Here is a 12,239-nt window from a genome sequence, read left to right on the forward strand (position 1 = left end):
CAATTATTATTTTTTCCAGATCTTATTTTAATGGCTGCACTCTGTAACTCAGAGGATTCAACTAGCTTTTATTGTGTAAGCTGGTTGATGACCCCTGTTGAAGAATGGAAGCTGTGTCTGATGGAAATGTTATTAAAGCAGAACTACACTGTATCTGAGCACCACAAACCAAAAGCGCTCTTTAACTGCTTGCCGACCACCCGCTGTCAATCGACGGAGGCACAATGGCACTCCTGCGCGAATCGCCAAAAATCTATCCCCTATTTTGTAGATGCTATAACTTTTCCGCAAAGCAATCAATATACGATTATTCCGTTTTTTTGCTTTGTTTTGTTTTTTTTTTACCAAAAATAAGTAGAAGAATACATATCGGCCTAAACTGAGGAAGAAATTACTTTCTTTATATATTTTTGGGGATATTTATTATAGCAAAAAGTAAAAAATATTGCTTTTTTTTCAAAATTGTCGCTCTTTTTTGTTTATAGCGCAAAAAATAAAAACCGCAGAGGTGATCAAATACCACCAAAAGAAAGCTCTATTTGTGGGAAAAAAAGACGGCAATTTCGTTTGGGTACAACATCGCACGACCGCACAATTGTCAGTTAAAGCAACGCAGTGCCATATTACAAAAGATGGCCTGGTCAGGAAGGGGATAAATTCTTCCGGGGCTGAAGTGGTTAATTTATTTTTAATAATCAAAGTAAACTCACCCATCCATCCATCTCCATGCTTTATTTTGCTGATAAATCACTTTGAAAAACGCCCCCTAGCATTTCTGGCCGTGGCCATCTTGAGTAAGGGCAGATGATTCATGTAGCATTTACTTCCTGGAATCCATCTGCCTTTAACTCGGGTGTGCAGACAGAAAGGTGTGCTTAGCTGAGAAAACCCCTCCTGAAGACACCTGGGATGTATGACATCATTTGCCTACACATGAAAATAAGGAAGTAACCAAAGAAATAAAAAAAAAAAGTTTAAAACAAGTAAATATGATATACTTTCCTATCTATTCATTAATGCTAGCAGCATAAGGGTTCAAAATAGTCAATGATGATTGAGAGAGTGAAGTTCTGCTTTAATTATGACAGTTTTCAATCTCTCATTGTCATAGAGCAGATCTTGCATGTTGTGATCCAGTCATTAAACACCCCAATACCGGACACTTCCTGCCCAGGTCAATGTTCAGATTTCATCGCTGCCGCACAATTACTCAGTCATGCATTACCAAACGCAAATGAAAAATTCCTTTTTTTTTTTTTTTTTTTTTTTTTTTTTTTTTTTTAGACAAAGCTTTCTTTTGTCGATATTTTTTCACCACAGGGTTTTTAATTGTTTGCAATATAAATAAAAAAATAACAATAAAAATTGGAAGAAAAAAATGTTTTTCTGTTATAAAATTTTACAAATAAATAATATTTCTTCATATATTTAGACTAAATTAATTCTGCTACATTTCTTTGGTAAAAATAACCAACATTAGTGTACATTATTTAGTCTGTGTGAAAGTTTTAGAGTCTACAAACTATTGGATATACAGTACATTTGAAAATTGATTCTGATGTACTGTCTGCCTATCTAATCTCTTGCGGTTCTAGCCAGGACAGTAGAAATCCTCCCCAAATGACCCTAATGGGTCGGATGTGCATTCCTCGGCCCTTTGTTACTGCTGGTACTCTCACCTAAGAGAATTAAGGTTGGGCTCTCTCTATTTGATGTTAAGATGTTTTATACTTGGCAGCCTTTTGAAGGAAACACATTTTTGTACTTGGGATTATTTGCACTATCGTTCTAAAAATGTGCTTTGTACAACACTATCTTGTTACTTTAACCACTTGCTTACTGGGCACTTAAACCCCCTCCCCTCCAGACCAGTTTTCAGCTTTCAGCGCTGATGCATTTTGAATGACAATTGCGCGGTCATACAACACTGTACCCAAATGAAATTTGTATCATTTCTTCCCACAAAGAGCTTTCTTTTGCTGGTATTTGATCACCTCTGCGGTTTTTATTTTTTGTTAAAAAAAAATTTAAAAAGACCGAATTTAAAAAAAAAATGTTATCTTTTTATATTTTGTTATAACATTTTGCAAACAGGTCATTTTTCTCCTTCATTGATGTACGCTGATGAGGCGGTACTGATGGGCACCGATAGGTGGCAGTGATGGGCACTGATGGGTGGCAGTGATGAGTACTAATGGGTGGCAATAATGGGCACTGATCGGCACTGGTTGGTTACACTGATAGGCAGCAATGCTAAGTGGCACTGATTGGCACCACTGTTGGGCATTGATAGGTGGCACTGGTGGGCATTGATAGGTGGCACTGTGGGCACTGGCAGGTGGCACTGGCAAGGGATACTGGTGGGCACAGATGAGGCAGAATTGCCTCTTCCTCTTCGAGACCGATGTCCCTTGCACATAAGTGGTGATACACATAAGGTGATCGGCATTTTTTTAAACGATTACCGAGATTTTGTTTACATCATGTGATCAGCTGTCATTGGCTGATCGGCCCCTTACTCGGATCTGTGATCACCCGAGTCTCGGTGACTCGGTGATCACAGCGCGTGGCCACGCAGAGAGCGCGCAAAGGGTAGGCCGTCAAAGGACGGCCTCCTGGAAATTGAGGTCCGTGCTGTGGCCATCATTCGGCTATAGTGCGGACGCCAAGTGGTTAATGAAAACTATTGTAATTAAATTAAAATAAATAGTGATTTTATGGCGATACCACACTTTGTCGGCTTTTGTTTGATCTGAGCACTTTAGTGACTGGGCAAGCTGAAACCAATCCCTTAAAGTGGTACACACATGATTTGATCTGGCGAGAGCTCCTGCACCTCTCAGTTCACCCTGATGTTTTGGAGAAGGTGTGCATGACCTGTATATATTTATGGGTCCATATTGTAAGGTGAGAGCACATCTTTACACAGAGGTGGACCAGTATTGAATGTGAAGCGTGTCACTGGAGTTGTGGTATCACTTCATTAACACACAGAAGTAATATTGGACTGTATTGTGGAATCACATGGACATTGCACAGTGATATTAGCTGGGACTGTTATTTGTTTGGCACCTTATGTTCGTTTATTGTGTGGTTTATCTACAGTATATCGGATACTTCACGTAAACTAATTCATTTACTTTGTTGATTAACACAATTTATTTGTCTTTCCTTTCAGCAGCGCAAAACACTTATTTTTTATATATTCTACATATACATAATGAGCTAATTTGATTGACATTCATTGGTCCTTTATCTCAGCATCGCAACACTTATTATTTATTTATGTTCTTTAATTTGTTTGTGAGCATCAATTCTCTTTAGGTGGCAGTGCATTAGGATTTTTTGTTTATATTCCAAGGCCATCGACAAGGTAAAGGAGGACTCTGATGGAGACATCTAATGTAAACGAGGACTCCGATGGGGACATCTAATGTAAAGGGGGACTCTGATGGGGACACCTGATGTATAGCGGGACTCTGATGGGGACACCTGATGTATAGGGGGATGCTGATGGGGACACTTGATGTATAGGGGGTTGCTGATGGGGACACCTGTTGTTGTAAAGGTGACTCTGATTGGGACACCTGTTGTAAAGGGGACTCTGATTGGGACACCTGATGTACAGGGGGACTCTGATTGGGACACCTGATGTATAAGGGGGACTCTGATGAGGACACCTGATGTATAGGGGGATGCTGATTGGGACACCTGTTGTAAAGGGGACTCTCATTGGGACATCTGATGTAAAGGAGGACTCTGATGGGGACCTCTAATGTAAAGGGGGACTTTGATGAGGACACCTGATGTATAGGGGGATGCTGATTGGGACACCTGTTGTAAAGAGGACTCTCATTGGGACATCTGATGTAAAGGAGGACTCTGATGGGGACCTCTAATGTAAAGGGGGACTTTGATGAGGACACCTGATGTATAAGGGGATGCTGATGGGGACACCTGTTGTAAAGGGTGACTCTCATTGGGACATCTGATGTATAGGGGGACTCTCATTGGGACACCTGATGTATAGGGGGACTCTGATAAGGACACCTGATGTATAGGGGGATGCATATTGGGACACCTGTTGTAAAGGGGACTCTGATGGGGACATCTTATGTAAAGGGGAACTCTGATGGGGACATCTAATGTAAACGGGGACTCTAATGGGGACCTCTAATGTAAAGGGGGACTTTGATGGGGACATCTAATGTACAGGGAACTCTGATGGGAACATCTCATGTAAAGGGGGGCTCTGATAAGGGCACCTGATGTATAGGAGGATGCTGATGGGGACCCCTGTTGTAAAGGGGGACTCTGATTGGGACACCTGATGTAAAGGGGTGCACCTGCTGTAAAGGGGGACTCTGCTTGGGACACCTGATGTATAGGGGGACTCTGATGAGGACTCCTGTTGTAAAGGGGGACTCTGATTGGGACACATGTTGTAAAAGGGGAATCTGATTGGGACACCTGATGTATAGGGGGACTCTGATGGGGACACCTGATGTATAGGGGGACTCTGATTGGGACATCTGATGTAAAGGAGGACTCTGATGGGGACATCTAATGTAAAGGGGGACACTGATGGGGACCTCTAATGTAAAAAGGGACACTGATGGGGACATCTAATGTAAAGGGGGACTCTGATGGGGACATCTAATGTAAAGGGGGACTCTGATGAGGACACCTGATGTATAGGGGGCTGCTGATGGGGACACCTGTTGTAAAGGGGGACTCTGATTGGGACATCTGATGTATAGGGGGACTCTGATTGGGACATCTGATGTATAGGGGGAGTCTGATGAGGACACCTGATGTATGGGGGACTCTGATGAGGACACCTGATGTATAGGGGGACTCTGATGAGGACACCTGTTGTATAGGGGGGACTCTGATGAGGACACCTGATGTATAGGGGGACTCTGATGAGGACACCTGATGTATAGGGGGACGCTGATGGGGACACCTGTTGTAAAGGGGGACTCTAAATGGGACACCTGTTGTAAAGGGGGACTCCCATTGAGATACCTGATGTATAGGGGGACTCCCATTGAGATACCTGATGTATAGGGGGACTCCGATTGAGACACCTGATGTATAGGGGGACTCTGATTGGGACATCTGATGTAAAAGGGGGCTCTGATGAGGACAGCTTATGTTAAGTGGTTTTATCTTCTTTTACTTGAAATGTGGATGTGATTGGCCTGCTGTGACGGGCACAGTGAGGCTGCATATGATGGGCACAGTGAGGCTGCATATAATGGGCACAGTGAGGATGCATATGATGGAAACAGTGAGGGTGCATATGATGGGCACGGTGATACTGCATATGATGGGCACAGTTAGGCTGTAATTGATTGGCACAGTTAGGCTGTAATTGATTGGCACAGTGAGGCTGCAATTGATTGGCGCAGTGAGGCTGCAATTGATGGGTACAGTTTTATCTAGCAGTAATGATACACATTCACCTGGCAAATGGCTAATTACAGTCCTGCATTTCTAACAGTTTAATTTTTCAGTTTGTTAGCTTCCCGGTCCCTGCTGAAGAAAAGCATCTCCACAGCATGATGCTGCCACCACCATGTTTCACAGTGGGGATGGTGTGTTCAAGGTGATGTGCAGTGTTAGTTTTGCTTTTAGGCCAAAAAGTAAAATTTTGGTCTCATCTGTCTCACCTTCTTCTTCCACATGTTTGCTGTGTCCCCCACATGCCTTCTCGAAAACTACAAACAGGATTTCCTATAGCTTTCTTTCAACAATGGCTTTCTTCTTACCATTCTTCCATAAAGGCCAGATTTGTGGAGTGCCTGACTAATAGTTGTTCTGTGGACAGATTCTCCCGCCTGAGCTGTGGATCTCTGCAGCTTCTCCAGAGTTACCATGGGCTCTTGGCTGCTTCTCTGATTAATGCTCTCCTTGCCCGGCCTGTCAGTTTAAGTGGACAGCCATGTCTTGGTAGGTTTTCAGTTGTGCCATACTCTCCATTTTTGGCTGACGAATTGAACAGTGCTCCGTGAGATGTTCAAAACTTGGGATTTTTTTTTTTTTATAACCGAACCCTGCTTTAAACTTCTCCACAACTTTATCCTTGACCTGTCTGGTGTGTTCCTTGGCTTTCATGATGCTGTTTGTTCACCAAGGTTCTCTGTGGGCTTCACAGAACAGCTGTGTATGTATACTGAGATTAAATTACACACAGGAGAGCTGTAATTATTAATTAGGTGTCTTCCGAAGACAATTGGTTCCACTAGATTTTAGTGAGGGGTATCAGAGTAAAGAGGGCTGAAAACAAATGCATGCCACACTTTTCAGATATTTATTTGTATTAAAAAAAATAAAAACCTTACCCTCAAAAGATTTTATTAGAGGTCGACCGATATGGGTTTTTCTCTGGCCGATGCCAAAGCCGATATTTAGAAATCGCAGTGGCCGATGGCCGATATATGATGCCGATTTTTTTGGGCCGATATATTAGGCCGATTTCTTTTTTTTTTTTCCCTTCATCGCATAAAATCTAACAGATAGACCCCTTTCACACTGTGGCGTTTTTCAGGCGCTTTTGGGCTAAAAATAGCGCCTGTAAAACGGCTCCCCTGCAGTCTATATGAAAGCTCGAGTGCTTTCACACTGAGACGATGCGCTGGCAGGATGTTAAAAAAAAAGTCCTGCAAGCCTCATCTTTGGAGCGGTGTATACCGATCCTCCACCACTCCTGCCCATTGAAATGAATGCGCACCGCTGCCGAAGCGCCTGCAAAGCGTTTCGGCAGCAGCGCTTCAGGGGCGCATTTAACCCCTTCTTTGGCCGCTAGCTGGGTTATAAGCACCCCGCTAGCAGCCGAATAGCGCCGCTAAAATGACGGTAAAGCGCCGCTAAAACTAACAGCGTTTTACCGTCAACGCATGGCCGCTCCAGTGTGAAAGCAGCCTTAAGTAATAAGTGATACAGAAAATTTTTTATATTTAAACATTTATTAAACAAAACAATCAGTTCACTTCTCTGTATAATTTAGATTAAAAAAAAAAATAACTATCTTAAATATTAAATACACAAAAACAGGTAATCAAAACTTTTGGATGAAAAAAATGGGCTAACTTTACTGCTTTTTTTTTTTTTTTTTATTTCATTAGTGTATTTTTTAAAAAAAAATTGCGTTTGAAAGACCGCTGCGCAAATACCGTGTGACATAAAATATTGCAACAACCGCTATTTTATTCCCTAGGGTCTCTGCTAGAAAAAATATATATAATGTTTGGGGGTTCTAAGTGATTTTCTAGCAGAAAATACAGGATTTTTACTTGTAAGCAACAAGTGTCAGAAAAGATTTAGTCTTTAAATGGTTAAACTGAGAACTTCTCCAGGAGTTCAGTCTATTGATAAAAGAACCTGAAAGAGATACAAATGTATCTTCTTATCAGACTTGGCAGGCTGCCCAGAGGAGGAGAGAAGAAAACTTCAGACAACTTGCATTGACTTCTATTACAGAAGTCCCGCTGAAGGTATAATCGGCTTTTTTTATCAGCACAATCGGCCGATGCCGATTAAGTAAAAAAAGCCAAATATCGGCCGATATATCGGCCGGCCGATATATCGGTCGACCTCTAGATTTTATAATATAAAAGCAGCTAAAGATGCACCTATCATTTGCATATAGCAACATCCTAGAGAAAAAAATTGCATTGGATGTATTAGAAGAACTATATCAGGAAGGAACTGGACCGCTCCTTAACCCTGATAATCCTGAATCGGACGCCCTTTTATATACCCAACATCTAAATTGTTCTCCCGCAGTTAAACACACCAATTTTCGTCCCGTCTAATTTTTATTCATCAAAGGACATTCAGTTCACGACTCAATTTCATAACAAATACAAGAATATGGAACACATAGTACATAAACATTGGACAATACTACTGCAGGATCCCCATCTTAAAGACAGTATACCAAATAAACCCAAATTTTCATATAGGAAAGCACCTAACATTAAAGGAGAAATTGTCCCAAGCAAACTTAAATAGAAGTATAGCCACCCCTGTAACACTTCTATATACGAATTCACAGTTCAGTTTTACCCCTCACAGTGAGATTATTGCTACGGGCATAATCTGTACAGTTTGTATAAGCATCCACTATTTTCCTCTACCTCTTTAGTGTATAGACACCTGGCCGCCCTTGTAACACCTCTATACACTTATTGATAGTCAAATAATATTCAGCATTGTTTTATCATTGTTGCTGCCATAATCAGTACAACTCACACAACATCCACATATGTATAGACACCCGGCCTCCCCTGTAACACGTGTGTATAGACGCCTGGCCGCCCTTGTAACACGGCTGTGTTTATTCATTGTCAACTCAACATTAGACTTGCGACCTTATTTGCAAGTGTACAAACGCCCGGCCGCCTTTATAACAAGTGCATATAGACACCCGGCCGACCTGTATACTGATTCAATGTCAACCTTAGGTTTGTATACTTATTTATTATTGCTAATTTAACCACTGCCATCTGTGCCCTGTACCTCTGTTTAAAATTCCTTCAGGACTTCATTGTATGTAGCACTGACATTAACGGTCCAATTTGCGGGTGCACGGTTGTCTTGGCTGTCCTCGTAATATACCTGTCACTTCCCTTATCATTGTGTATCCAACATCTGCCCATACTCCTCCCCCTCACCATTCATAAGCCAGCTTGAGGAGTATGGGCGTAGGTCTGACAAAGGAGCCGCACATGCTCCAAAATGCGTTACCGCCCCTATCTCCTCACTGACGCCATCAGCCTTGTGTGTCCCGCAGTGGGCTAGTTCTACAGTAAGGAATTTTTCAAGTAAAGGCTCAGATTGCAGTTTGTTTCATAAATCTCTCTCCCCTCTTTACTGCTCAGAGGTAGCACTACATCTTTACAAAACAAACCCATGTTTTGCTTAATTAAAAATATAAAGGTTGAAAATATTTTGGTAAAAGTATCTTCCATATTTTCAGCAGGGTGTCCATGTTTGTACGGTCTGGGAGATAGACAGAACGGTTAAAAACCTGGCCGAGGGACGCAGCATCTAAAAACAAACTGTGCGGGGTCCCTTTTCTAGGGGATTTATTGTTCGGCCCCGATTTGGACTTAGTTCTTGACAGGACTGCAGATAAAAAGAAATCTTTTCCTGTCAAGAAGAAACAGCCAGTCAAACGTTTTTTTTTCATCCTCAAAGGGCTCAGGAACAAAACAAGCCTCAAGAGAAAAAGAAAAATTGGTCAGGTCAGAGGGGAAAAGGCAAAGGAAATGTCCTTTTCCATCCTCCTGCGTCAACCAGCAAGACGCAATGACAGCCGGTTACAGGTGGGAGGAAGACTTCAGGGTTTTCTCCTCTATTGGGCAAGTATAACAGAAAACCAGTACATTCTGTGCATGCTGGCCCAAGGTTACAGAATAGAATTTTCGGTTCTCCCCCCAGAAAGGTACTTTATAACAAACCTACCAAGAGATGCAACAAATTTCCTAGCGATGAAGAACCTGTTTAAAGGATCTGATAGATCAGGTGGTTGTGACTCAGGTTCCACAGGGAGAGCATTATCGGGGATTCTATTCCCATATATTCCTGATAAAAAAAAAGCCATCTGGAAGTTTTCCATTAATCCTCATCTTGAAAACGCTGGACAGATCAGTCCCATACAAAAGGTTTCGTATGGACTCCATCTTCACGGTCAGAAACATATTGACAAGGGAATGCTTTATGGCATCAATCGACCTTCGAGATGCCTATCTGCATATCCCCATAGCCCCTCAGTCTCAGAAATTCCTAAGGATGGCGATAAACATGGGGTATGAGGTCCTGCACCTACAATTCAAGGCCCTCCCCTTCGGTCTTTCTTCTGCCCTGCGAATATTTACAAAGGTGATTGCAGAAGCTCTCGCACCTATCTGCCTGCAAGGGATCGCTGTAATTCCATACCTGGACGACCTGCTCTTCTTTGCCCCTTCCAGGGCGAAATTGTTAGAGGACCTCGGAAAAGCCCGCGGTCATCTAGAAGCCTTGGTTTGGATCGTAAATATGCAAAAGTCAAATTTCAATCCAGCCCAAGAAGTACAATTTCTGGGGTATCAAATCTGTTCAGTGGAACCAGTAGAGAAGAAAATATGCAACTCCCGGTGTTCTTCTCCATTCACAGAAACGACAGTTCCCAGGGGACAGATGCATTGATACAGCCTTCGAACTTTCATCTAGGTTACACCTTTCCTCCGTTTCAACTAATCCCGTTAGTATTGAGGAAGATACAGAGGGAGAAAGTGGCAGTAATGTTAATTACTCCATTTTGGCCAAAAAGGGCATGGTTTACCACCATTCTACAGATGGCAGTCAAACCATCGTGGCAGCTGCCTCTCTGGCAAGACTTGCTTCTACAAGGTCCAATACATCATTCGGAAGTGGCCAGTCTAAGCCTCAGCGCCTGGTATCTGAGGAGCAGTTGTTAAGAAACAAAGGTCTGTCACAACCTTTGGTAACTACCTTACTTTCCAGTAGAAAAATAGTAACCAGAAAAATCTATGCTAAATATTGGAAAGTCTACAACTCCTGGTGTCGTTCGACAAATAGAACTGTAGAAAATTTGGTGTCAATTTTAGCATTCCTTCAAAATGGGGCAGACAAAGGCTTGTCAGTCAGCACGCTTAAAGTGCAAATAGCCCCATTGGGAGTTTTTCTGGAAAGACCAGTCTCTTCTGAGCCCTTAGTTACAAGATTTTTCAAGGGGCTTACTAGATCCAGACCAGCTCCTGCTAAGCCCTTTCCCAATTGGGATCTATCAGTGGTCCTACAAGCCCTCACGAAGGAACCTTTTGAACCACTACAATTTTTGGTTGCAATAACATCGGCAAGGAGAATAAGTGAGCCGCACGCCCTATCTGTTAAAAAAACCCTTTTTATCCATCTACACAGATAGGATTATACTCAAAACCGATCCGGGTTTTTTTTGCCAAAGGTAGCATCACCCCACAACAAGTCGCAGGAGATCATCCTACCAACCTTTTGCTCAAACCCTTCAGGGGAGAAAGAAAGCCAATTCCACAATTTGGATGTAAGAAGGACTTTATTATATTATCTTGAAGTAACAAAGAACTTTCGGTCTTTGGACTCTTTGTTTATACTTTTTTCAGCAAAAAAAGAAGGGCCACCAAGCATCTAATGGGTCAATAGCTAGATGGCTTAAATCCGCTATTCTGGCAGCCTACTCTCAGTCGGGGCTATCTCCCCCGCTGGGAATTAAAGCACATTCTACCAGGGCTCAGGCCACTACATGGGCAGAAATAGCTGGTGCCACCCCAGATCAAATTTGTAAGGCGGCTACATGGTCAAGTTACCTAACGTTTGTCCGTCATTACAGACTGGATCTTCTGTCAGCAAGTGAGCAGGCTTTTGGCAGAAAGGTCTTGCAGGCTGTGGTCCCTCCCTACCTCCCTAGTGGGTAAGTCTCTTTTATGCTCTCAGGGTGCTGTCCTGAAAGACGTTGAGGGAAAAATCAAGTTAGACTTACCGGTATCTTGATTCTTCCCTTTGAGCGTATCTCGCCAAAAATGCAATTTTTGTTTCAGGGGATGCCCGAAATCCGACTTGTATTTTAATGCAGACTTCTGGGAAAATCAGTAAGCCAATCACACAAGCAGGAAATTACATATTTGGGGGGCATTCTGTACACCCCTGTGTACAGAATGCCTCCAGGTTGCCATATTGCATTGCATTTTACAGAAAATTACAGCAGTGTAGATTAGAAATGAAAGGTCATTTTTAATAACATTAAATTACAATATGACTTGTGTAGCAATCGTGTATGCTATATACATTTTTTGCTATTTTTCCTTCTATGAAAGTGGAGTTACCGTTTAAGGATTTTTTGTGCCTTCAGGATTGGGCTTTCACACTGGAGACAATGCTGCAGCTGTTTGAGGGTGGATTGCAGGCGCTATTTTTAACGCTATAGCGCCTGCAAAACGCCCTCAGTGTGAAAGGGATCTAGGGGTTTGTTGTGCCTTCAGAATTGGTAAAAATTTATATATATATATATATATATATATATATATATATATATATATATATATCCCTTCAACTGGATCAAAATTGTTGGTTCCCACAGGCCATGAGTTTCTACTATGCAAATGGTATTTTTATAATATAATGCAGCTGCATGTAATATAGAAGGCAATCATGTTCTCACTTTTTTTTTTTTTTTTGAACGCTCCCTGAAATAT

General features: G+C 42.1%; 1 protein-coding gene across 1 annotated transcript in view; it reads left to right on the forward strand.

The window, feature by feature from the left end:
* The window catches only part of ASXL3 (ASXL transcriptional regulator 3), a 217,442-nt gene that overhangs the window by 103,853 nt on the left and 101,350 nt on the right, over window positions 1-12,239 (forward strand). The window lies entirely within an intron of this gene.

The sequence above is a fragment of the Aquarana catesbeiana genome, linkage group LG05 (assembly GCF_042186555.1).
Source record: "Aquarana catesbeiana isolate 2022-GZ linkage group LG05, ASM4218655v1, whole genome shotgun sequence".
In the NCBI taxonomy this organism is placed as follows: Eukaryota; Metazoa; Chordata; class Amphibia; order Anura; family Ranidae; genus Aquarana; species Aquarana catesbeiana.